The sequence below is a fragment of the Mirounga angustirostris genome, unplaced genomic scaffold (genome assembly GCF_029215605.1).
Source record: "Mirounga angustirostris isolate CCGP_5_RB_7025 unplaced genomic scaffold, mMirAng1.0.hap1 SCAF_5, whole genome shotgun sequence".
Classification (NCBI taxonomy): Eukaryota; Metazoa; Chordata; class Mammalia; order Carnivora; family Phocidae; genus Mirounga; species Mirounga angustirostris.
This window is the reverse complement of record NW_026991713.1, coordinates 78,940,923-78,965,412: the sequence shown is the minus strand read 5'-3', so window position 1 is coordinate 78,965,412 and position 24,490 is coordinate 78,940,923. Positions and strand designations below refer to the sequence as shown.

At 39.7% G+C, this 24,490-nt stretch overlaps 1 protein-coding gene across 1 annotated transcript in view; it reads left to right on the top strand.

The window, feature by feature from the left end:
- The first annotated feature begins 9,198 nt into the window (after positions 1-9,198).
- The window catches only part of STK38L (serine/threonine kinase 38 like), an 83,106-nt gene continuing 67,814 nt past the window's right edge, over positions 9,199-24,490 (top strand). The window contains exon 1 of the mRNA XM_045873721.3: positions 9,199-9,328. The gene's annotated coding sequence lies outside the window, so the exon portion shown is untranslated. The remainder of the gene's footprint in view (positions 9,329-24,490) is intronic.

Sequence of the window (24,490 nt, the reverse complement as noted above, 5' to 3'; positions counted from 1 at the left end):
CAACAACCTCACTGGGTGGTTGGAGAATGTAGCAGAATGAGAGGCAGATCCAGTAACTTCTCCCCCACAATCCCTATCTCTAGATTTATAGACCTACTCAGCAAAAAGAAAATGATCAACAGAGCATCAACCAACACTAGTGATGATCTTGTCTGCCCCAGACCCTACTTGAATTCTCTATGTTCAAATAAGCCCCAGGATCTGTGACTTACTTCCCTACCCTCTTGACCTCAACTGTAGCCCCAGTGCTGAAAGGAAGAAGAGGAGCTTTGATGGTGTGCCTATGAAGTAGCTGTCATTTTACGTACTTTTATCTAATTTAGCTTTCACAACTCTCAGATGGAGGGAGAGGGCCTTTCTCATCCAGGTACTCATTCCTCGAATCCCCACTGTTGTAAGATTGTCTGAAGAAGCAAAAGTCATTAAAACATTAAAATGGTGACTAGCCATTTTACCTATCACAAAATGAGTCTCCACATAAACTTCTCTTCTGTTTAACACCAGGGTCTCTCTCTAATAGTATCCCAAGGTCTTAGTCTTTCTTGGGCAAGATTAAAAATATAGATAAAGCCTAGCATGAACAAGCATGTGGGGAAGTGGGAATTTGCTTGTATTGTGTGCTGGTTAGAGTGAAAATTAGTACACTCTCTGGAGAGTGGTTGGGCAATAAGTGTAGAAGTGTAAAATGTGCATTCCCTTGCACCCAGTACTAGGAATTTGCCATAAAGTTGACATATCCTAGTGGGAAGAGATAACTGAGAAGGAAGTTCAATTGTTTTAACTGCTTCAACAGTGGAAACTGTTGAAAACAAAGGTTTAAAAGAGAAAAATGTGAACATCAAAAGATTTCAGCAAACAGGTATTTTTTTCAAGAGTGACCCTCTCTGTATGATTGTGATGTAATGTCCAATGTCAATTGAAGGGATGTTAATCCATAATATCATACAATTGTGTCAGAAAAATTATGCTAAAAAAATCCCTAACGTGATTCAGCCTTTGCCCAGTCTAAGTACTACATAGCTGTTATTGTACCCTAAAAATTTTTATCATAAAATACATGTAACATATTTTTTTTCTATATTTACTAGAAAATACTAACTCTCCTTCCAATATCTTAATTTTTGTTTCTTAGTAAAAATTATCTTCTGATAATGAGGACCTCCTAAATTATCCCTATTATGGATGAGGTAATTGAGGTTTAGAAAGTTTAAGAAATGTGCCCCAAACCACAAGGCTAAGGAATCAGCCCTTAGTCCAGAGGTGGACCCCAAATGTGATCCTCTTTCTGACATCCAATGTGACCTGGTAGAGACCCTCTGTTCTGCTTGCCCACTTGGTCTGTCCTATTCTCTGCCTCTGAGCATGGACAATTTACTTCAAACCATGGAAAACAGGTCTGCTAGTTGCCCCATGTCTGACCTTCCCTCCAGGCTCAGAATGCAGTAGGAACATCTACTTGTACCCACGCCACTCTGGGGGTTTGAGTTAGAGACATTCTCTATCTGGACTGTTCCTTCAGTCCCAGGAATTTCAACATTAAAAAAAAATTGAAAATAAATACATAAATAAATACATAAATAAAAATTTAAAAATAAAGCGGATAACTGAAGGAGTTATGGTGTGATGTTTGCAGATGCAGAAATAAGACTTCAGGTAACTTTTTTGATCTGTCCTAGATCATACAGCTAGTAACAGAACTAGGTCCTTGGAATTAAAATCCTGTTTGGTTCTTTATTACCCTTTGCAGAGCAATAAACATAACGCAAAGAGATAGTTCAACATAATGCATTTTTTACTTTTCCTTAATGCTTCTCTTCAGGCATCTGTTTTACATAGGTGCTTTTCACTTTGGGGGAGAAAGATCCCAAATGTGGGAATGCTTTAGACCCTTAGTGATAAAATGTTTGCCATTTAGTCAAGCAGGTTAACAATTAAAGCAGGGATCAATTAAAAGTCATTGTTTTCAGGTTTATAAAGTGCTTTGTGGAAGGAGTAGGACCTGCACTTAGAGTTACTGAATAGGGTGGCTATAAGAAAAGGAAAGAAATCCCCATCCCAAAAGATGGAAGTTATAAAAAAGAAAGCCAAACTAAAACCTCTTAATTTACAGATTTTCTGAGACCTCACACCATCTCTAAAGAGCTGATTCTAACAATTCAGACTTTGAAGTAGAGTCATAATTACTTTTAAAGAAATCAACTGTGTTTTACATATTCCACATTAAATGGCTAATATATTATAGAGGAAAAGCCAAATAAAGTATAAGAATTCTAGTGCAGATCTAAAACCAAACTATATACACATGACTTACTGTTAAAAATAGAGGAGTTTAAAATTCCTTTTAAAACTGGAAAGTATTTGATTTTTAAAGTATAATAATTTCAAGTGCTAGAATCACAGGATATGAATAGGTACTCTACAACAAAGTGAGTATAATAATTTACTAGAATGGATTCAAATTATTTTAGCTTTTCTTAGGCTGCCTACATTGAATATCAATGGGTTTTTTATAAGCTGAATTCAACTATTATGATGAAAAACAGTCTTTGGTGGAGGCTTCTTTCTCTTACTTGAGAAAATGAAATTTTTGTACTCAACCCTAAAATTAGGAATGGGGAAGATAAAAAAATTCAAGGAAAAAACCACTTCTCAGTTTAAAAAGAAAAAGTCTTTTAAAAATTTAATTGTAATGTTAGTGAATTTCTCAGGTCAATGAAGATCATTTTTAGGAAACTGAAGACACCAGACAAATTTCTTTTTTTCTTTTTTAACTTGATGTTAAAAATTTTAAACCATATCTAATATAGCATGTATCATCACAAAATATCATAGTGTCTTGCAGTTTTCCTTTCTTTTTATTTATTTATTTTTAAAGATTTTATCCATTTATTTGACAGAGAGAGAGAGAGAGAGCACAAGTAGTCAGAGCGGCAGGCAGAGGGAGAGGGAGAAGCAGGCTCTCCGCTGAGCAGGGAGCCCAATGCGGGGCTCGATCCCAGGACCCTGGGATCATGACCTGAGCTGAAGGCAGATGCTTAACTGACTGAGCCACCCAGGCGCCCCTGCAGTTTTCCTTTCTTTTATCTTTTTTTGAATATAACTCAAGTATATTGTATTTGGTAAAAATTAGAAGTTAGGAGTAGTAAGAATAAATTATATATATATATATATTTACATTTTTTATTATGTTATGTTAATCACCATACATTACATCATTAGTTTTTAATGTAGTGTTCCATGCTTCACTGTTTGCATATAACACCCAGTGCTCCATTCAGTACGTGTCCTCTTTAATACCCATCACCAGGCTAACCCATCCTCCAACCCCCTTCCCCTCTAGAACCCTCAGTTTGTTTCTCAGAGTCCATAGTCTCTCATGGTTTGACTCCCCCTCTGATTCCCCCCGCTTCATTTTTCCCTTCCTACTATCTTTTTTTTTTTTTCCCCTTTCTAAGAAACTAAAACTGTCAGGTTTTCTTTAGGAGGTGGGGATAAGGGAATCCTAATAGCATTTGGACAGTGGTTTTCCCATAACCAGTACAATTTCACATGCCCAATATACAATGTGCATAGTCATTGGTACAATTGCCAAATATTTCTGGTTTTCTCTCTCTCCTGGAAAATAAAAAATTCTATTGCCTGGCTCCCTTTTATTTGCATAGGGCCATGCAACAACTTCTGGCCAATGGGTTGTAAGAAGAAACCTCTACCTGAGACCCTCCACTCTTCTTTTCCTTCTGGCATGAGGACTAGCAATGTTCAAGACGATGGCTGCCCTACCGGCCCCGAAGCCCCAGTGCCTCCAATGAGCAAAGCCTTACTGACGACCTACAAAGGTCATAAAGCAAAAACAATAAATAAATCTTCACCATCTGAAGCCACTAAAATTCCGTGATGGTCTGTTACTGCAGCATCACTTGGCGTCATCTTACTCATGCACTAGATTTCCTATTTCACAGATGGAAAATCCACTGTATCTGCATCTCTGTTAGTATCAGGAATTTCTAAGAATCAGTGGAAAGCAGACAAGAATCAAAGCAGGAAAGGTCTGACAGGGAATCTTTTTCTCTTCATGGCTGTTAACATCACCAAAATTATTCCTTAAATGCAGAGAATCCATTTGACTTGTAGTTGACAAGAGAAAAGAGGGTTCCATTCTGAAATGCGTGTTTCTGTTATACTGCTGAATATTATTATTAGCAGAAATGGTAATTAACTTGAACTGAATGTGAATAGGTTCTGAGTCCTACACTAGGTGCTTAATTTATCTCATTTAATTTCACTTAAGCCTCATAGTGATCCTAGGAGGTAGCTATTGATATTGAGATTTTTCTGTCTTCAATCTAGTATTATTTCCATTATGGCAACGGGTTTTATTGTTCTTAAAGCGCTTTTATCATACGTAATTATATTTCATCTTTGCAGCAACTGTTGTGTTGAAATTCTTCACTTTGCAGATGCAGAAATAAGACTTCAGATAACTTTTTTGATCTGTCCTAGATCATACAGCTAGTAACAGAGCTAGGTCCTTGGAATTAAAATCCTGTTTGGTTCTTTATTACCCTTTGCAGAGCAATAAACATAACGCAAAGAGATAGTTCAACATAATGCATTTTTTACTTTTCCTTAATGCTTCTCTTCAGGCATCTGTTTTACATAGATGCTTTTCACTTTGGGGGAGAAAGATCCCAAATGTGGGAATGCTTTAGACCCTTAGTGATAAAATGTTTGCCATTTAGTCAAGCAGGTTAACAATTAAAGCAGGGATCAATTAAAAGTCATTGTTTTCAGGTTTATAAAGTGCTTTGTGGAAGACAGTCTGGTGAGAGTTCTGAATGGATTGTCATGTGTTTGATCAAATGGTCCAGTGAAAGGCCCCAGAAGCTTACAGAACAGAGCATTTATTTTCAAAGAAACTCAATTACACTTAGCCTGGCTGAGCTAGAGCCCCTTTGAAAGTCAGGACTATGAAAAGGGTAGCCAGGAATCAAACACTCTCCAGGTCTGGAAAGGCATTATTCCATAAACTTTTCATTTTTTTCCATAGTAAGAAAAGTAATAGATTTCCATCAGGACAGCCTTCATGGAAAACTGAAAAGCACCTGTTCTTTCTCTCTCTCCTTTAAAAAAATTTTAAAAATCTACTGGTATAACATTGTACATCATAATTTTTTTTCATAATCACAGTGAGAGAAAACTTCTATTTTAGTGTCTTTCTTTTCAGTCTTGAAATATGCATACGAACGTGCATATTATGAATGTCTACACATATACACATGTTATTTTTCAAATAATTTTCGTACAAAGGATATTACACTCTTGGCAACCTGCTTTAAAAGAATTCTCAAACCTATTAATATATCTGAACATCTTCCCATGTTAATCATTGATCTACTTATGATTTCTAACACATATGTGCTATTACACTGTATGGATCCGCCGTAATTTATTGCACTGACCCCTGCCTTTAGGCATCTGGGCTGATTCCAACTTTTCATAGTTGTGAATAAATAATGCGGGGATAAACATCCTTGAAAGTGAATTTCCCCTTATCTCTTGTGTGTTTGAGGTGGTATAGTCTTAAACCCATTTAAAGTATGGGAATTATCATAACAGTAATAGCTAACATTCACTGTGCATGTTGTAAGTAGGCAAGTGACTTGAAACAAGTATCTCTATCTCCAGATTTCTTGCTTTTGCTTTTGCTCAGTAGTGCTTCTTTTGTCTACTATTGGGAATCTGAGTGGTTGCCTTTCTCATTCGCTATCTGGGGTGACCTGAGGTAAGTCACTATAGCTCGCTGAGCCTCAGTTTCATTATCTGAAAACTGGGGATAATAGTACCTAACTCACAGGCTTATTGTAAGAATTAAATGAGATAGTACAGGCAAAGAACACAATGCTCGACACACAGACTCAGTAAATATTAGTTGCTCTTTAGTCTAAACGTGGAGTGAATCAGGAATTAACATTACTCTTTTATTCACACAGAGGAGAGTGCTCAACCAGCCTGTCTTAATAGTCTCTCTTTTTTAATCATAATTTCTTATTCTTTAAAAAAAAAATCTCCATACCAGTTACATCTTCATTATCATTCTTACTGTTTGTGTCTTTTCTTTTTGTTCCTGAATTAGTCTTACCAAAGTTTTTCCTACTTCCTGGACTTTTCAAAGAATCACCTTTTGGTTATTATAGGTCAATTTCAGTCTTTTTAAAAAAATTCCCTCTTGTATTAATTTCTGCCTTTATATTTTAGAACTGTATTTGAATTTGTTAATCATAATAGAATTGACATCCATTTGAAAAACAGAGTTATATCTAGGATTGATTATGTTTTGATCTGTAATACATGGTGCAGATAAGGGCCATGGACCCCTCGAAGGGATTCTGTACTAGTCTTTACATCCTTCTACTTTCTTTAGATTTCTTTTCTTTTTCAAGTTAGAGTTAAGAGCTTGGTTCATCTGTTTTTACATTTTGCATATTCTGTTAAATGCATTTAAAGCAATAAACTATCCTCCAAATACTGCTTTGGCCATATCCCACAATTGCAAAGCTGCATATATAGAAAAGCAGCTTTACTCACCCAGTGGGGAAGATTTTGTTAATAGTTTCCTTCTATTATTATTTACTGTCATCATTTGGCATTCATTGGTTACTTACTATGAGGCAGGCCTAGAAGAGTAAAGGTAATACTATAGAGTCACTTTGGTCAGGGAGCTTACGATTTCAGCTTACATGCCGAAAACAAATATCTGGTGAATTCTGTGAGCTGTAGAGGTTTTCAACCACAATTTTTCTCAATTTCCAGCCTAAGATTTTAGCCTGTCTATCTATGTTTAGCAGAGATTTGGAGAAGAAGGAATAAGTGAAAGCTAGGGAATAAAAATTCATGTTCAACTGTAGGTTAATAAAGTTAGCAGTGGCCATGGTCTATATCTGTTAACTGAGTTTATTACCTGGGCTTTAATTCTAATGTCTGAGAGAGTTGATAATAAGAGTTTATCTTTTATCTGTTATCTTTGACTGTGTAATAAATTACCCCCCAAACTAGGGGCTTAAACAACAAATACTTATTATTTCAAGGTCTCTGTGGGCCAGGAAGCTGACATGGTTTAGCTGGGTCTGTGGCTCAGGGTCCTTTCCCAGGCTGCAATCAAGGTGTCCGCTCTCACCTCAAGGCTCACCTGGGAAAGAATCTGCTTCCAAGTTCACTCAGGTTGCTGGCAGTTCTTCATGGGTTGTTGGACTGAGTGCCTCAATTCTTTGGGGGCTGCTGATCAAAGACCTCTCTCAGTTCCCTGCCAAGTGAGCCTCTCCATAAGATAGGTCACAGCATGGCAAGCTGGTTTCTACCAGAGCGAGCAAGGCAGAGAGCAAGAGAGGATAGCAAGATGGAGGCAGATTCTTTTTGTAACTTACTCATGATATGTGACATCCCATCAGTTTTGCTGTATTTTATTTTTCAGAACCAAGTCACTAGATCCATACTCAAGAGGAGGGGGTTGCACAAGACAGGAATACCAGAAATGAGGATTATTGGGAGTCATTTTAGAAGCTGCTGATCACATAACTATATCAAAAATTCACTTTTTAGTATTTTGATAACTATATGTCAATAAAATCGATTTCCTTTGTAGCCCTAGACAGTTTATTTTATGCATTTAAGAACAATATTCTGAGAAAGGTCCCCAGATTTCACCAAGCTTCCTGAAGGGCATATGGCTCTAATTTATTTCAGTTTAGGCACTTTTAACAGCTTCCTGTGGAAATTTGTTTAGAATAGCCTCAGTTTAGAAACTGGAGGTCAAAGCTTTAGCCTCCATATTATCCTACTCTGATACCCTAGACTAGTCCATATTACTCCAGTGTTACGAAAAATGTATGGCATATTTGAAAGCATAAATTTGCTATAGAACACTCCATAAACTGTTCTCCATTCTACTCATTTGAATTAATATATGTATGTGTGTGGTGGAGGGAGAGAGGTGTGGAGGGAGAGAAGTGTACAGGCCTCTGTCAAGCATGTTTGATCACAATTAAACCTCCTTATACTCGTATATGGCAATTGTTATTTGAGCCTCAAAAGGACCATATATCAGTGGAACTGATTTCCTCAGGAATACACTAATTACCAAAGTAGTGCTTTTTCTGTTACCAAGCTATATATGAGAAAGCACAGAGTGTAAAAAAAGAGAGAGAGAGAGAGAGAGAAGTGATGTCATGATGCTTCCCTACCTCTTTTGCATCTATCACTTCCTCTTGGTGAAACTAAAGATAATTATGTTTTCTGCAAGCACAATACCAGCTTTACATATTGTCTTAGTAGTCTCTAAAAGCCAAGGGTATTTTGTAACACCTCCAATATTCAGATCGAAGATAAATGTGTTGACAATAATTGGGAACGATTCTCTTACTTGGTTTGCCCAGTAACTTTTTTCTCCAAAGTCAAATGCATCATCTTCACAAAGCCGTCCCTTTTGAGTCATACTGCAGGGATTTCCCTCCTAGCTCTCAGATCCTACATAAAGCAGCCCAGTACTATCAGTTATTTTAGATTTTCCAAGACAACCTAAGCAAGTTTTTCGTGAATGCCTCCAAGTTTTTTGTGGCTTTTCCAAATTTGAATCCCTTTCAAGTCTTTGCAGTGGAGTCACGGTGAGATGGAAAAGGGTCAAGGAACCTGGGTGGCTTCTAGATCCCACAGCTACTGATGAAGCAAGTTGGTCAGCCAAACCATCTTTGTTGACCACCCTTTCCTAATCTGCAAAATGGGTGGATTCGTGGGGATTATCTCTAAACCCCTTTCCATTTCTTTGCATTACATTGTGACTTATTCTTTGCATTCTTTGCATTACATTGTGAAGTATTAAGAAAAACTCTGTCACTTAGGACACGTGACTAATGGCAACACACTGGGCACTCTTACAAGAACCAGCTGTGGACCGGCTTTGAATAGAAAAGAGGTAAGTGAGGTGAGGTTGATGAATGAGGGAAGCAGTGACTGTCCAGTCCACTCCTCCAGGGCCATCAGGAATTCACCAGGAGTAGGTGGGTGGGGCAGACGAGCGGGCGTTGACGACAGAAGGCTACTTCCGGCTGTGGTGCGTATGACGTCAGGGCCGAGTCCGACCGGCCCAGCCACCGAGAAGCCGAGGAAGGAGGGCTCGCGAGAGTTCAGTAAGGCCGCCCCGAGATTCCGGCGCGGCCGCGGGTGCCACCTCCCGGGGGCGGGGCGAGGGCGGAGCGGGCAAAAGGGAGCGGACGGGCCCCGGACCGGCTGCGGTCCGTGCGGAGGCTGAGCCGGCCGCGGGCGCGACCGGAGGCAGGTGAGTACGCGGATGCGGCGCGCGGCGGCCGCGGCTGAGGGGCGCCGCTGGCTGCGCCGGCCCCAACTCTGTGTGCAGGAGCCGGAGGAGATCTTCTGTGTCTTTGGGTGTCCAGGGACAGCCGGGCTAATGTCGGGCTGGCGGTGTCTCCAGTGAAGCTCCAGCGACGGCCTTGGCCCTCTTGTTCCCCGAGGGGCTACTAGCCCCCAGTCCCCGGAGAGGTAGCCCCGGGCCCCGGGAGGAATCTTTGTGCTTCCCTGCCCCTCTCCCCTTCCACTCCTCGGCCCCCGAGCACCCCGATCCCGGTCCCTGCCTGGGCTTCATAAACAATAACAAATGTCGCGGAACCTCTCCTGGTACCCCCCGCTCGCCCGTCCCGTGCCCTCCAGCCGATGTCACCGAGAAGAAGGATTCTAGGCATGGCTCAAATTGTGGGGGCTGCTTGTGTACCATTCCTAAAAACTGATGCGTCAGATTGCTAAACATTTCTCAGATCGACACAGTAAAGCCTCCCAGCTCCCAGAAGCACGGAGTGTTCAAACACCGGTCTCAAAAATCTGCCCCTACCCCTGGCACCGTGGACCCTCTTTTCAATATCATTTTCTCCCACTCCCTTTTTTTCTCTTTACTGTCGGGGGCAAACGAGTGGTTGTTTGGTAAGGGAATAGGAAAGGTTGTGCCCGATCGAGTAGGAGACGTTTCATCTTTAAAAAGTTATCAGGTTGACAGCAAAGGAACAAACTTTATTTTCAAAACCAGTAGCCTCCCCGTTTACTGATGCTGCTTTTGTTTTGTGGGATCCCTTTTCGTGTTGCAAGTTTGGAGGAAGGATATTAAAAGAAATGGGGGAGGAGGGGCGGGAAGAGCTGGAGGTGCTGGAAGTGGTGGCTTGTCCAAAAACTGTGATGCTGTTGTTCTCACTGGGTAAAATGCAGAACCAACGCTCTTGTAGGTTTCACATAACTTGTGATGAGTTTTGATAGAAGCCAGTTACTCGGAAAAGGCGTCAGTATTAGCTTTCTTACGGCTAACGTCTGAGAAAACAACTCCTCTAAGAGTTTTCATTTATGCTGTTAAGTGTTTTAATTTATGCCTCCTGGTTGTAAGATGGGAGTGAGACCTTGTCTTTTAGGGGGTAGGGGTGGGGGGCTTAACTTGTCAGGTCTCCCTACTTTAGGGCGGGATCTATTGTTGCTTAAGCCCAATTTTACTTATCCAGTGCAGATTTTTTGCCTCAGTCATATATGTATATAAGATACTGGGAACCTCTTTGTGTTTGACTGACCTTTCTTTGTATGCCTCAGGATATATAAAACAGTTAAGTTTACTATACTCTACCCAGTAGCTGAGAGGTATTATAGGTGAATTAGCCACCATTGGGACTATTTGAGGAAGAGAAATTAGTTCAAAATATGATGTTAAATTGTGATTACATTTGTTCATTGCATGGGTTCATTAAAGTACTTTTGTGTGAAAAATCCTAATCTAAAATATATATATATATATATATATATATTGGTTTGATGTGGCGTAGCTTTGTGTTTTTCTCCTGGTTAAGATGGCTGATAATGTTTTCCATTTGGCTGGGTTGTGTTTAGGATGAGAAATAAATTGGGTGTAGCTTTTGTACTCCTTTGAAAGGCCCTGCCACTGAGGAATGAAAAAAATTAGACTTGGAAAAGCCACATTAAATGGGTGCAATTCTTCTTCAGCTTTCTGTTTTTCAGTTTGTTTTAAAATGAGTTGAATAGAGACTAGGAAAATTTGTGCAAATGAATAGGTGTCCTCAGCAGTTTTTATGCTGAAAAATTAATTTCAAAAGGTAGGACACTATAAAAACAAAGGAAAATTTGTAGAAAATGCACTCAATTCAGCCATTTGTTTTCAGAAAAGTTCTGTTCTCTCACAGTAAGGGCCACATCATTGTGTGAGCAAAGTTGGGTAATACTTTAGAAAGTGCTTTCCCAGTGATCCGGAATAAGTTGGAGGCTTGTTTTGTGTGGGGGGGGGGGGGGGGGGCGGGGGGGGCACTTTTTTTAAGAGGGAAAGAGGGCACAGATCAAAGCCAGAAAGATTTGCATCTCAATGTAATGTTAAAATGATTTTATTTTACATTAATAGTGTAGGGTGAATCAAGCAAGCATACTGTCTTCTAGCATCCCCAGGATTACATTAAAATCAGCATATGGGCAAGTTATGATTAGGTTAGACTTGACATATGCAGAAAGTATGCTACTGTATTTTTATATTAAAAGTACCATAGGCTTTTTTGAATGAAATAATGCAAGTAAGCTTGTAGGCATAAGAAATTTTTAAAAAATAAATTAGTTTAAGAAAATATCCTTAACAGTTTAAACAAATTAATCCTTACCTCCCTCCCTCTCCCCACAAAATTTCATTTAAGTATTAAGAGATCTTATTTAGCAAGGTAAGATCGGTATTTAAGTGCGCTGGTTACATAAATCGCCTGTCTCCAGGTAAAGGTTTGCTAATTGACAGGGTATGATTTTTCAGAACCTTTAGAGAGAGGGAAAAGAAGGACAACAGTGAACAATATTTGCTGTCTGGTGCAGTCAGATGAGCTATAGTCTCTTCAGAGAGGTACAATCTAATGGGAGGGAAATGTACCCAAATAACTGTAATACACATGCGTTCTGTGGAGAAGCCTAGGAGGGAGGGTTTAAATTCTACTAGATCAATTAAGGAAGGTTTTGAGTAGGGAAAGGCATCTGTATAGATGATTTGGATGATCTAGGCATGATAATCATAATAAGTAAACACTTTATATAATGCTGATTGCTGCCAAAACCTTACATGTACTAATTTACCTGGGTTTAATTCCTATAACAACCATACGGAGTAGGTATTTTTTATTATTCCCATTTTGCAGACAGAGTAAGTGAGGTACCAAGACCAGATAACTAGAAAATGATAGAACAGGGGTTCCAACCCAAACATTCTGGCTTATACCTGTGTCCTTGTGCTTAATCTCTATCCTTATTTTCTCTTCCATTCTTGATGGTCTTTTTCAAAAAAATTGATTTAGGAAAATACATTTCTCTGGCACATAGATTTAGGGCTCAATTTTCTAGAAAGAGCTTCAAAATAAACAACACCCAAGTAAGTAAGTTATTTTTGGAATGTTAGATAATCAATTTCAAAAAGTTGCTCTTGGTGCAAATTAAATGTAACCATTGAGTGGGACTCTTGATAAATTTGACTTATTACCTAGTACCATACCCATAGGATTTAGAAATGAGAAATTGTAATTAAATTAACTCCTTTGCCTAATGGAATGTTTGAATCACTGTATATTTTGGCTTGTAATTTAAAAAAAGCACTTGGCCCTTGGGTATTTTTTGGATTGAATTGTGAAGTTGGAATTTAGCTAATGATTGGTAGTCTCGGCCCTTTTAGTTTTTATTTCCACAAATAGCTAAATATATTATGCCTGCAGGGTTTTTGTTTTTTTTTTTTTAAAGATTTTACTTTTAAGCAATCTCTACAGACCCAACGCAGGGCTCGAACTCACAACCCCACAATCGAGTTGCATGGTCTACTGACTGAGCCAGCCAAGCGCCCCACGAATCAGGGTTTTGAATAGAGTGTTGTACATGTATAAAGTGAGAGAAGTTCAATCACTGATACTTTGTTAGGGCACCTTTGAGAGCTCTTTTGGGATTGTAAAATAAAAGGTGCCATCGAAATGCACTGTGCCTCCTATAGACCTACTCAGTAAATGCTTCTTTATTGAATGAATGGTGCAAATGATTTTATTAATGAAGTTTCAAGTATAGTTCACATTTGTTATTGGTTATCAAAGTACGGGGATCACAATAAACGCAACTGGATTTAAAGTTTAGGAGAGAAAGTGTGTCTCGGCAGTGGTTGGGTACTGTCTATCAAGATGCAGACTCTTCAGCTCCCTTGTCTGTGTCCTGATTGACCAAAGTCATAATAGAGTCCAGAGGCACATTTTCTGAGGTTGAATATAGTAAGTGTTCTCTCCTTGTCTGAGTCAGGTAGAGTGTAGAAAACCCCCACAGTAGGTAATTTATGGTTGATGAGCTTAAAACCCAATAGGAGCCTGGGTGGCTCAGTTGTTAAGCGTCTGCCTTCGGCTCGGGTCATGATCCAAAAAAAAAATAGGAAAAGTAGAAGAACTAAAGCCAGTATTTAAAGCTCATATATTTATATTATTACAATTAGACAAAAGTGGCAAAACAAATTTAAATATATATGTATTTGTAGATACATATGTGTGTATTTTTACACAGCTTAAATTAATAGTGATGGCATATTATTTCCATTTACCATCATCTGATTGACAAAATTTTTAGGATCTTCAGTCCATAATTTCATGCAGATACTTTTAAAAAAATTATTTTTTATAAAATATTTTATTTGAGAGAGAGAGAGAGAGCACGGGGGGAGGGGCAGAGGGAGAGGGAGAGAGAGAATCTTAAGCCACACCCATTGTGGAGCCCGACTACGGCTCTGTCTGCAGCCCTGACGACATGACCTGAGCTGAAATCAAGGGTCGGAAGCTTAACTGACTGAGCCGCCCAGGGGCCCCTCATGCAGATACTCATAAGACAATTATGCTTTGTTACAAAAAAAAGTTAACATTTCTCTAAGCACAGGATTTAGTAAAGAGGAGTGTGATCTGGTGCCTTAGAGGGAAACCAGATTTACTCTCACCTCCTTGCTGGTAGAAATTCTGGAGCAGCTTTTCCCCGAATAGACTAGTTTTGTCTGTGTTGAACATCCGGTGAGACAGGTAGCTTCCCTCTTAGATGATGTCTGCACAGGTCTTAGAGAAGATCTTAGCAGTGACAGGTCATACAGTGAGCTAACCATTCACACTGAGTTGGGTAAATTCAAAAAGGCCTCGAACTTTGGCCGTTTGCGATAGGAGCCCTTCTGCAATGCTCAGCTTTTAAACTGTTCAGCAAACTCCTTGCCTTCTCCTGAACTAACACCAGACCAGTTGACAACCCAAACTGATGTTGATTCTCTGGCCACACATGCAGCTTTCTTGTCTTCCTTGTCTTTTGCTGATTCTTACTGATTCCACAGGTATAGACTTTGTTACAACTTACACAAGTCTGATCCCGTATATACAGGCAGCATCCAGTGTTTTCCTCCCTCTGATATCTCTTACCTTTCCCCTTGTTTTCTTACCTTTTATAATTACTTGCTATCTCTACATCTGATTCCTAATTTTGGAACACTTTCCTTGCTTTTGCAGTTACTGAAGATGATGGAGTTAAAAATATTTAACACCTAAAATCAGCCACAAATACAACAACTTCCCCCGAATAAAGAACAAGATGACAGAAACCTAAATGACTGTGCATGGTTGTTAATGCCATCTATTTTTGGCAAGCAGAGTTGGTGTGCCTTTGCTGTGGAGCCTAGCTTTCATTCTGTCTAGGAAAAGTTAAAAAATTGAAAGTTTGGAAACAGGCTTCTGTACACATCAATAAGCACTTTCTTTTGGGGGGGGGGGTCCTGCTCTCTCTCCATGTGGTCATTGCTATTCTGCGTTTATGACTTTGAGGTTTTGGCTATAGTTCTGTAGATTCTTCAGCAATCCTGGAGACACAGTATGTCATTTGTACATTTAATATGAAAAATGCTTTGTGTAATCTATGTTTCTCAAACTTTGTATCCCAACAGGAATTTATAGATTTAGCTCTCTGTCACCTTCCCTTCTGACATGTTCTTGGCTCTTTTTTCTTCCTGAATGTCACCAGTCAGTGTACAGGTCTAATAATAATTTTATCAACAACAGTAATCACTCACTTATCACTTACTCTGTATAAGACATAACGCTAAGGACTGTATATTAATATCATCTCATTTAATCCCTGCGGCAACCTTATGAGTTATTATTTCTGCTTACACATGAGGAAACTGTAGTCTTTGGAGAAGCGACCAGGGTCATGTGGGTAGATAGTAAGTGATGGATTTAGAACTCGATCCCTGAGATCCAGTTTGCTTTCCCTTGTATTGCTTTACTTTATTTAAAAAATGTCTCCTCTGCTGTTTAATTTACTTCCTTCTTCTAGTCCCACCTGAGTTTTCTTTCTTCCCTTCCTCCCATTTTTAGGAATTATTTACAGTTTTGCATGTCAAACATAAATCTTTTTAGGAGAAGTATACAGAAATAATTCAGCTCAACTCCTATTTCCTGTGTAGAGGGACTTGCTCTTGGAGAGAGCTTATTGTAAGAATACTAGTTATAGCACCTTATATTGGTATTGTGCTTTAGAATTTCCTAAAGCATTTTTTTTTTCACATACCCTCCTAGAAATCCTCCCTATAACTCAGGTCCTTAGATTAAGAGCTGCTACAGGCACTTTCCTAAGGACTGTGCAAAATAAGTTGATGAGACACAGTTCTTGCCCTCAGCAATTTTAATGCTGAAATAAATGATATAACCAAATGTTCTGACTTCAAGCCAATTAAGAGCAGGTAAATATCATTACAGCACAGCATTTTCTTAAAGGGTGTTATAGTTTTGAGATTTGAGCTTCCTTTTTGGTCGAAATTGAGAAGTTGCAATTTTAGTTCTGCATTTTAAATCAAATTTCAAAGTCCTCCATTCTTGTGATTCAGGTGAATGGTGGTTAAGTTGCTGCCTGCCTCATCCTGCATAAAACTGTGGCATTTGACTAAAAGGATTACAGTGAAGGAATGGGGTGGAGGGAGGACAGATAATCATGTCAAAAGTGAAATTGGAGAAATGGAGATCCTAACGAGGGCTTGATGAAGTATCTTAAAGTGTCACTATTGTAGGAAATTGGATGTCAACTTTAGAGAATGGACAGGCTACATGTATTGAACTCTGGCAAGTTGTATTATTTGAGAGATCGGAGAGCTTATTCAATGATCTATCTTTAAAAAAGTGTATCTTGTGCCAGTATCTTGTTTTACTAAATTTAATTTTTACTAAACTGGGTATTTTTTCTTGGTTAAGCGTTTGCCCCTTGAGTTGGTTCCAGGGTGGAACACCACTGTTTGCGCTTCCCCGGTTTTGGGTATTTGTCAGCAGAGGCTGGTCTCCTGGTCTATAGCGCTAGGGAGTTGCCTTTTGTTGTGTTTTTACAATAGAGATCCATTTCATCTGCACGCATCTTTCAAATCTGGTTGAGGATATTCTCCATATGTCCACTATTATCTAGCCAAACCAAAAAGACTTTTTCTATTTTTGTGGCTAGAGTGGAAGAATTTCCATCTGAATTGCATGTATTTGGCCCATCGATGTTCTTAATGCTGGCAAATCCTGAAGGAATCACAGACTCATAATGTTTTAGTGAGGTTAATCATCATAATTCAACATTTATCGTCTATTTGCAGGGCACCGTATGAGGTACCGTGGCAAAATAGAGATGAGTATAATATATTGCATTTCCACATAGAAAGGCTCCATCCAGCAAGAGACATAATGTATGGGTACAAATAACTGTAATTCAAACAGAAAGTGATACGTGAGTGACAGGGCGCTGTGGGAGCAGAGGAAGGAGGGATTGCTTCTGGCTGGAGAGATTAGGAAGGCTTCCCATGTAAAGTGAAATATGAATTGGCTATTTAAGAGTGAAGGTCAGGCCAGGCAGAGGGATTAGCATGAATTGGATATATCTCTGTAACACCTGATAAATTATATGTTAATTATTTACTTCTCTCTCTGCCCTGTTGGATTTAAGCCCACTGAGCTTTGAGGACGGTGTGTTTCAGAAAGCTTTTCATTCTTGCATCATCTGCTGTTCAACCTGGTACCTTTATTTAAATTCATACTTTAGTAACATTACAGTGGCAGTAGTGTCTTTGGACTGGATTCGAGGGAAGAGGGACCAGAAATGAGAAGACCACTGAAGAGACTATTTTTATTTATTTTTAAATTTCCTTTGAGTATAGTTGACACACGATGTTACATTAGTTTCAGGTGTACAACATAGTGATTCAACTTCTCTATGTGCTATGCTCACCACCAGTGAAGCTACCTAACCTGTCACCAACACAGTGCTATTACAGTATCACGGACTATGTCCCCTGTGCTGTGTGTTACATCCCCATGACTTACTCATTTCCTAACTGGAAGCCTGTGCCTCCCACTCCCCTTCACCCATTTTGCCCAGCCCCACCCCTCCCCTCTGGCAACCATCGGTTCTCTGTTTTTATAGGCCTGATGCCACTTTTTGTTTATTCATTTGTTTTGTTTTTTCTAGATTCCACATATGAAGGAAATCCTATGGTATTTGCCTTTCTCAATCTGACTTGTTTTGCATGGCATAATGTCCTCTAGGTCCATCCATATTGCAGATGGCGTGATCTCATCCTCTTTTTATGACTGACTAATATTCCATCATATAGATACACGACATCTTCTTCATCCATTTATCTATGGATGGACACTTAGGTTGCTTCCATATCTTGGCTATTGTAAGTAATGCTGCAGTAAACCTAGGCGTGCATGTATCTTTCTAAATTTGTGTTTTTATTTTGAAGAGACTAAATGATCTAGGAGATAGATAATAAAGTTCTAAACTAGGTGGGATTGGAAAAGAGAGACTTGGCATGGATGGTTGTTGCTCCTCCATCTTGAGACCTAGGAAGTTCTTTCACTGTGTGAATTACCTGTGAGGTACATGTCCTGTGCCAGGAGATACAGTGATGGAAGGACATGGTGCTCCCTCAGGCAGCAGGCAGGGAACTAGAGAGCCACACTCGCAGTGTAGACATGATTGCAATGGCACATAGCCGTTACAATGAAGGAGCAGAAGGAGGGGCAGCTAAGGAAAAGGTGCACCTATTTGGGAAAATCAGAGAAGACTTCCAGGGAGGTGGTAGTGTGTGAGCCTAGATTTGAAGGGTGAGTAGGAGTTTTTCAGGCCAAAAAGCAGCAGGAGGACATGATAGCATAGAGATCTAAGAGACTGTGTTATTTTAGTGTTGGGATGTGAGGCTAGTAGGAAAAATGGACTTATGTTAATAAAATAGGATTTTATTTGCCATGCTTTTTTTAAGTCTTCTTTTTTAAAGATTTTATTTATTTCAGAGAGAGAGAGTGTGCGCTCGCACATGACCAGGGGGAGGGGCAGAGGGAGAGGGAGAGGCAGACTCCCTGCGGAGCAGGGAGCCTGATGCAGGGCTTGATCCCGGGACCCTGGGATCATGACCTGAGCCGAAGGCAGATGCTTAACGACTGAGCCACCCAGGTGCCCCTGCTATGGTTTTTTTTGTTTTTTTTTTTAATCCAGCTCTAGCACTCTGAGCTTTTGTAAGGAAGCATTTCTGTTGCCTCTTACAGCCTAGTTGGAAGTACCTGCTGTGCTTCGCACTCCCAGCCTGCAAGTATACTGCCAGTAATAAATTGTCTCTTGCTTCCATTTTGTGAAATTAAATAGAAAAGGTAATGAATGATACCAATAGCCAGAGAGACAGAGGGGAAAAAGCGATCCACTGAAAATTTTTTCTCTGATGAATGCCCAGAACCACTAGGGTTGTCTTATAAAGAGAATACAGCATCAGCGCACAGCTTCAAGAGCACTTGATTCGAGGGAGGGGATTGTGGTAGGAACACAGTTATTTACCTTTCCCATAAAGTTTTATGGAACCTGTGCAAATTTCCCAGAACTGTAATATCGAGCGCTAAAGTCCCTTTGTTCTGGTTCTAGCCTTGGTTTTTTTTTTTTTTTTTTCATCTTCTCTACTCTGACCCTTACTATACTTTATAACTTAGCATGACTTAAACTTTAAATGGTGTCAAACATGGACTCTAGTTTATTCCCCTCCCATCTTTTCTGGGCATTCCGAAACCTGCCTTGAGGGCACCCTCTGCCCCTTCCCCCCTTCATGCCCTTCCTCTCTTTTCTCTCTCTGTCCCTTTCTCCTTTTCTTTTTCTCAAACTAAATAAATAAAATCTCTAAAAAAAAAAAAAAAGAAAGAGACCTGCATTGGCAGATCATGATTCTGAACTATGTGTATGTAATCTATATTAGACAGCCAGAGCTAGGAAGCTGGGTTTCTTTTTCACATAGGTTTCTTTTCTAGAGCCATTTATTCTGCTTTGTGAATTGAGCCACTAAACAGAGTATAGTTGTTTTCTAAGGACAACCAAAAAGTCAATTAGAATTATATCCACTGTATTCTAGGCTGGGACTTGGCTGCTCTGTTAGCTTTAGTGCCTTTAGCGGTAATAATAAAAGTTTCTGGGCACTACCATGAGGAAAGTGAAAGAGAAGAGGGACAAGAAAAAGAAGGCTTGCAGAGTATCGTGGGAGGCATAGGGTGGGAGCTGGAGAAAAGGTTAAAAGGGGTCGAATACCTCTGACACCTGTTCCAGGTGCCACTTAGCGGGACGCGTGTCATATTTTAAGATTAAGTTGAACCGCCAGTAGTCATGTCTGAAAATATGCTGGGTGTATTGTTATGCCAAAAACGACAGTTTGTTTTAATCAAATATTTCTGGAGTTAATAAAAACAAAATTTGTCTATATACCTGTGCCTCTGTTTTTAGTATTAAGTAGAAAAGGAAACAGAAACCAGCACATTTTAAATATTAGTCAAAGTTACAGGTACATTTCTGAAAGATAGTAAAACATTTAAGGTTTAAACACACAGATTATGTATATAGCCCCCATCAGGCAGAGGTGGTAGAAAGGGAAGGGAAGCGTAAGTAGGAACATGTGGTTGGATAAAACTGCATTTTCAAACTACTCAGATAACTGGACCCACAGAAGGAAAAATAGGGTAAGAAATTAGATCTAGAGTGTGGTCTCCTGTCCAGGTAAACCAAGTATGTTTCACTTCCAGGAAACAAGAAGCTTTAATTCTTCAAAACGTTTTTCCATGACTGGCTAACAAAGCAAAAGAATAAGAGTAAGCACAATTTTAGTGTTTCTGTAATGGTGAAGTTATTTCTCAGATTGTGAGAAATACTGGATTGAATGAAAGTCTCTGGCTCATGCTCAGAGCTGAAAGCTGCTGTAGAGGTCAGATTCTCTACTGTGCGTTCCCTCTAATCCTTGACAAGTAGACAGCTCGTCTTTGTCTACATATTTTAGTTCCTTGCTAGGGGCAAGGAATTCAGCAGTTTACAGGATACCTAACTTTCATTCCTTTCAGTGGCTGGTGTTCTCCAGCCTTCTGCCCCCTATCCTCTTTTCTTCTCCCTCCACATGCTCTGGTTGCTGGATGATCTCATGTGCCCTGATGTCATTAGGGACCACTCTGTCATGATCACCTCCAAATCTGTATATTTTGCTCAGACCTTTTCTGAGCCTGGGACTCTGTTGTCCATCCCTTTCCTAGCATATTTAATATTTTAAGGTGTAGACCTCACTTTTCCAGCTCCATAAATGTGAATTGTTTGTGTGTGTCCAGAAATAATCAGGAGTATGGAAATCTACTTACGTTTAGCAAGTGACCAAGAGACCGCTATATAAACACAAGCATGCCAATTAATGAACTTATTAATATAACTGTGGGTAGAATGGAAGCATGCATCATTTGGTCAGTACACTGTCACCCACTAGGACAGCCTTCATGGGAAGCGTCACTAAGCCATGATAGCCTGATGGAGCATCTTTTTTTTTTTTTTTTTAAAGATTTTATTTATTTATTTGACAGAGACATAGTGAGAGCAGGAACACAAGCAGGGGGAGTAGTAGAGGGAGAAGCAGGCTTCCTGCCGATCAGGGAGCCCGATGCGGGACTCGATCCCAGGACCCTGGGATCATGTCCTGAGCCGAAGGCAGACGCTTAACGGCTGAGCCACCCAGGTCCCCCTGGAGCGTCTTTTTTATAAGGATGCATCTGCCCACTGCTGTTCTGGATATGGGCAGCCCATTTTAATCTCGGACAGTGTTAGAGGAACACAGGCAAAATCTTGCATGTTAAACTCCTGCTTTCTTCCCCCCAGATTAATATAACAGTGTTCCGTTAACACAGTTTCTTTAGCCAGAAGAAAACAAAATTGACAAGATTTCAGCTTTCTTTTCTTTCTTTCTTTCTTTTTTTTAAAGATTTCTTTATTTATTTTAGAGAGGAGGGGGGAGAAAACATGAGCGGGAGGGGCAGAGGGAGAGAGAATCTCAAGCAGACTCTGTGCCAAGCATGGAGACCAATGTGGGGCTTGATCCCACGACCCTGAGATCACGACCTGAGCCGAAACCAAGAGTTGGACACTTAACTGAGACACCCAGGTGCCCCACAAGGTTTCAGCTTTCTTAATTCACATTCTAATCCTGCCTCCCAGAAACTAGATCCTGTTCACTTTTGATTGGTGTGGGTATTCCAGATACTTTCAGCCACACATTTTTTTTTTAATTACGTATATTGATAGCTAATTTCTACTGCTCTATTTGATTCATGTTGATATTAGTCCTAGAGGGTGATTTAATTTTCAAATTATGCATTTTGCTTTGTCCCTTTGTACTGACTATAAGCATTGCCAACTATTGCAAAGTTCTCCAGGTATGAGCTAACCAATACAGTGTACAGTATGACATTCACCTTCCTTGTTCTTGAACTTTTATGTCTATTAGCTTAGCCTAATATTAAGATTGCATAAGTTTTGGGGATAGCCATTTCGCATTTTTAATTTATGTCAAGTTTTGTTCAACAAAAATCTTTAGTTGTTCTTCATGTATATAACAGTTTGTCACCATTTATGATAGCATTTAGTTTTTTTGAATCCAAATATAATTCTTTACCTTTTCTCTGTTAAATTTCATTGGTTAAAGTTAATCTTCTGTTAACATTGTTTTGGATTTTGACTCCACTGTGACCCTTTTGATTATTCTCTCCAGATTCCAGTTTGGGATAAGGACTTTGAAAAGGATACATCTGATAAGGACAGAACTTTATCCAGTTCATTGATAATGTAATTGCCTAAGCCCAACGAGTCTTGAAGAACTTACTTAAGAGCACTCTGAGTTATGGGCACCTGGGTGGCTCAGATGGTTAAGTGTCTGCCTTCGGCTCAGGTCATGATCCCAGGGTCCTGGGATCAAGTCCCGCATCGGGCTCCCTGCTCCTTGGGAGCCTGGTTCTCCCTCTGCCTCTCTCTCTCTCTGTCTCTCATGAATAAATAAATAAAATCTTTAAAAAAAAAAAAAAGAGCACTCTGAGTTTTGTTGCTTAATCAGTTATGAACATATCCAATACTCAGCCCATTTTTCTTCATCTTTCTCCCTTCCTCCCACTAAAAAAAATTGGGGAGTGGGGCTTATCAGTACCTTTCAGAGTCAGAGATTATTTGTCCTTTAGATTCGCCAACAAAAGAAATAAACTTACTTGGCAAGACTTGTTCCTCCTGAATCCATGTGGATTTTTGGTGATCACCCATCTTTGTCTGTTCAGAAGCCATCTGCTTTATTATCTGTTCTAGAATTTTCCTCAGGCTGGATGATAAGCACAACAATGAGTGTTTTGTAACGTTTTGTAACGTCCATGTTCTTTTGTAATGTTCATGTTCTTTCCTCATTTTGAAAGATGGGGCAGTTTGTCTCTTGTCTTTAGTGCAGCTCTCTGGTACTCATAGTTCTTCCGAGTACTTAGAGCACGTGGGTCTGAGATATGCAAACGGATCAGTTGGTTAGGTGAGAAGATTTGCAGGGCATTGGGGGCAGTTGTCTTATGGCCTCCTGTGTCCTGGGCTTCAGCTCCCTGGTTGGGCATCCACGTTTGGCCTCTGTTTCCTACCCTCCGCTAAGAAGAGAGGTGGAGCTCCACTGGTAGGTGGCAGGTGGGCACCCCACTGGGAGTTCTCCTCTATAACACAGGGCTTGTACCTCCCCAGCAAGGATGTCATAAAATAGAAATATGTAAACTGTAAAGGGGTACGCAAGTGTAATATTTTTAAAAAGCAAAACAGAAGTGGTTTTTCTTTCTTTCTTTCTTTTTTTTTTTTTTGTTCCTGTCCTACATTAACTACACCATTTCCCTGCACCAACTTACCCAGGCCAATTGCAAATTTTCCCTTCCAGGTGGAAACTCAGAAGCTGCTTTTTGTAGCCCTTGATGGGCTACAATTTCTTAAGTTCAGCTCATTGTGGGCGCATCTGGCTCCCTGACACCATCCTCTGTTTCTTTTTCTTTTATAGGCATCCATGTTATGTGTGCCTCCTCTCTGTTTCTCTTATCCGTGTCTTTAAAATCTAAGTTCATTGAGGAGCTCTTTGTGCAGCCAGTCTTTTCAGAATCTTTCCCTTTTCTCTGTCATTAATCCCTTGCAGTTTATAACCAGAGTTCTGTTTTTTTATACCAAATCATTTTAAGTTTTACTTTTTTTCCACATGACTAGGATGATAAGGCGTAATTCTGTTTGGTTATACTTTTCTTCCTCATGTTTTTCTGACTCCTTCTCTTTCTTTAATTCTCTCTCTCTCAGCTTTCTTTCCTGGATACTTCTAGTGATATAATTTTAGGAATTATTTACTCTAAAACTTAGAAGTTTATTTAAGATTTTATTTATTTATTTTTGAGAGAGAGAGAGAGAGAGATCACGAGCGGGGAGAGGGGCAGAGGGAGAAGCAGACTCCCCACTGAGCAGGGAGCCCGATGCAGGGCTCGATCCCAGGACTCCAGGATCATGACCTGAGCCGAAGGCAGACGCTTAACGACTGAGCCACCCAGGTGTCCCTTCCCCCAGGTTTTGAAACCACTTTTACTCACCTCATTCAAACTTCCTTCTCAAGGGACACAAGAGACAAACTGCCCCATCTTTCAAAATGATGACCTTATTTAAGATGTTAATGCCTCCCTCAGTCCCTGCACTTTCTGTTCCTTCCCCAACTAGAATGTAAGCTCCATAAGGGCAGGTGTTTTATGTCATCTGTGTCCTTACTGCCAAGAGCAGTACCTGGCCTATAGTGGATGCTAGGTAAATATTACTCAATCAAAGCTAGTTTAACTAGAGTTGTATTCTTGAGAGCTTCCTAAAACATATCGTGCAGCTTTCCTTTTAAAGTCTCAGGCAAGATTTGCTTTTATTTTCTGTGAACTTTCTGTAATTTGTGTTCTCTAATGTCCCACATTCCCAGCCATTGTAACAAAACTTCAAAATTGCTATCGGGTTTCCTAGTACTTCCATTTAGTCAACTAATTTCTTCCCATGGTCACATTCATATCTAGAATGTTTCTTTCCCTAT